Genomic DNA, 3,225 nt, shown 5'->3' with positions numbered 1-3,225 from the left:
TGTGGGGGGAGTGGGGGGTGGGGGCGGTGGGGTTGATTGGGACCTCATATTTTTTGAATGTAATTTTTAAAAATAAATAAATAATTTTAATTTAAAAAAAAAAGATTGGTATTAAATCTTTGAATCCTTGGTAGAATTCATCTGTGAAGACATCAGGTACAGAGCTATTCATTTTGGTGATTGTTTGATGGCCATTTCAATCTCTTTACTTGTGATTGGTTTGATGAGGTCTTCTATTTCTTATAGGGTAAATGTAGGTTGGTTCTTTGTTCCTAAGAATTTGTCCATTTCATCTACATTGTCTCGTTTGTTGGTATACAGTTTTTCATAGTATCCTCTCATGAGCTCTTTTATTTCGTGTGGTCAGTACTAATTTCCCATTTTCATTTCTGATCAAATTTTTTGCATTTTCTCTCTCTTTTTTTTTTTTCCTATTTGTCAGTTTTGCTAAGGGTTTCTCAGTTTTGTTGACTTGGTTTTGTTTTTCTCATTACTTTATTTATTTTATTTCTTAAAAATAATGGCTAATGAAAGGAAAATAGCAACAGTAGCAGCCTATTTCAAGGCAGCAACTTCAATGCTAACAGACCCTCTGGGGACTGCCTCTCCACCCCCGAACTATGGTGGACTTTTAAGTTTCCTGAACCCAATGACAATAATAATTATTACTTAGCAAGCACACTAAAAAAAAAAGAATAGGTTTTATTTTTCCCCCATAACCAAAAAATTCCACAAGCAATTGATTTTTCTCTATCAACATGATCCACAGACTCACACTGGCACATGGCTACTAAAACACCTGCAATTACAAGTCTTCCACAGGGGTCTTGCTACTTCTGGGGGTCATTTGGTGGAAGGCCAAGGTGCACTGCCAATGACATTGTGAATACACTCTGTTTTCCCAGACAGCAGTGTTTCCTCAGTGTTAAGTAACCACTTATTTATTTTTCTTTTCTTTTTTTTTTTTAAGATTTATTTTTATTTATTTAATTCCCCTCCCCTCCCCCGGTTGTCTGTTTTCTGTGTCTTTTTGCTGCGTCTTGTTTCTTTGTCCGCTTCTGTTGTCGTCAGCGGCACGGGAAGTGTGGGTGGTGCCATTCCTCGGCAGGCTGCTCCCTCCTTCGCGCTGGGCGGCTCTCCCTATGGGTGCACTCCTTGCGGGTGGGGCTCCCCTACGCGGGGGACACCCCTGTGTGGCACGGCACTCCTTGCACGCATCAGCACTGCACATGGGCCAGCTCCACACGGGTCAAGGAGGCCCGGGGCTTGAACCGCGGACCTCCCATGTGGTAGACCGACGCCCTAACCACTGGGCCAAAGTCGGTTTCCCCACTTATTTATTTTTCAAAAAACTTAAATGGAAGCTTTTTTTTTACCCCAAATAAAATATATACAAAGCCCCAATATATAAAAAAAAGTTCTAAGGAAACTGTATTGGTGGTGATAAGTAGTGGTCTGATGTGAATTCTCCCTTTATGTGCATCACCTCCCCTCCACTCTGATGTACACCCAGGAAGAAGGGAGAAGCATGGAATTCCATGTGCATGGCAAATATGCTACACTGCCTTTCAGTCTCTAATTCTGAGACTGGGCATCCTGCCTTGGATACAGAAGGGTTGACAGGAGAGTCCTGTCTGTCCAGGTTTCTGTCTATCCAGTTTGCTCCTTTCCAGGGAAATAATAGTTGGAGGTAGCAGACTTAATATTTTATGTATTTGAAGTCCAGCTCTTTAAATCTAAACTCTCTGGCTTTTCAGTCATTTTGGTTCTGATAAATTTCAACAAAGTAATATTTCTGCTTGTGTTAATGTAGCTCTCAGATCCCATGGCACCTCCATTTTTAGATCACGTTAAACAGCAGTGTATCCTTCCAAACTGTGAAAGTGGAGAGAGTTCCCAAAAAGCCTCTTGCCTCCTACTCTGGTTTCTGAATACTGTTTCTTTTCCTTCTCTGTATATTCTTCTAGTTGAAGGAGCCACCTGGGCCAGGACTGAGAGTAGAGCTCTGTGTCCATGAGACGTGCATGGGCAGGGGCTCCATCTTCGTAGGCCACCACGATTAAGCCAGACAGGACCTGAAAGTTAGAGTTGGCATCATGGTTTACAGCACCAGTGTGCTAGTACTTGCAGCGGGTTGTCAAATGTATTTTGGATATAAGCTTTGTTTTTTCTGATGTCTTCCAATCGATCACACACAGCTTGCCCTGATACTTAGCCACACAGTCCAGCAGTCCTACATCTTTAGGGCCTCATGCTGAACAGCACTTTCAAGCATTTGCACACCACTGACATCTTCCAGAATATGCTGGACACTCAATGTAGCCAGATTCGAGGAGATTTTTTCATCTCTCTCTTTCAAGTTTCCCTGGGGTAAAAGTAGGCTTTCCAAGGCTTCATGGAACCATTTCCTTTATAGAAATGTGTTTGAAGTATATTCTGCAAAGCCATCTTCCCCCAGCTCCAGAATCATCCTCTGCTTCCACCTCTCCAAACAGAAGATCTCTTGTGTTGTCATGGACTGTTGAAGGACCTGGGTCACGCTTGGTATCACATTCTTTTTCAAAGGGATTTTCAAAGGAATTGAAGAGTCACCTGAATTTGATGTTACACTTCTCTCTAGATTGAAAAGAGGAAGACAGTTATATGTAATTCTTGCTTGATCACCTTGCTTTGGGGGCTTATGCTTATTCACAGGCCCATAGAATAAAGCATCTTCCTCAAATAGTGATTCTGGGGTCTGAGCATGGCGTATTAATGACAAGATGGACTGTACTAAGTCAGAGTATTTATTTTGTTCGACTTCTTCATAAGAGTTCACTTTTTTCTTCCCATCACAAGAATAAGAGGAAGTGGAGAAGCCCATACAGGGGACTGGTTCTACGGAAAACTCCTTTGAAGAAGCCTTCATTTCTATATATACATATTTTTAATGGCTACTTCCCTCCAGTCTATTTGCAACGTCGAGCACGTTTTATTTTTTGGCCAGGCAGCAAGGGGATGCTTGGCTTGACACTGGAGCAAGGAACCATACTTTCGTGGGTCTGGGGCTTTCAAGCAGAGTTTGGCACCAGTCGAGGGGCAACTTGTTGATCTTCTTGAAGAACCAGTTTTTGGTTCTGTTAATTCTCTCTATTGTTTTTCTATTCTCAGTTTCATTTATTTCTGCTCTGATCTGTTATTTATTTCTTTCTGCTTGGTTTGGCAATACTTTGCTCTTCTTTTAGT

The 3,225-nt window shown here is 41.7% G+C and overlaps 1 pseudogene; it reads right to left on the bottom strand.

Annotated features, from left to right (window-relative positions):
- Window positions 1-1,850: 1,850 nt before the first annotated feature.
- Window positions 1,851-2,908, bottom strand: LOC101416333 (mitochondrial genome maintenance exonuclease 1 pseudogene; annotated as a pseudogene).
- Window positions 2,909-3,225: the final 317 nt, after the last annotated feature.

Source organism: Dasypus novemcinctus, chromosome 3 (assembly GCF_030445035.2).
Source record: "Dasypus novemcinctus isolate mDasNov1 chromosome 3, mDasNov1.1.hap2, whole genome shotgun sequence".
Taxonomy (NCBI): Eukaryota; Metazoa; Chordata; class Mammalia; order Cingulata; family Dasypodidae; genus Dasypus; species Dasypus novemcinctus.
This window is presented reverse-complemented; position numbering and strand designations above follow the sequence as displayed.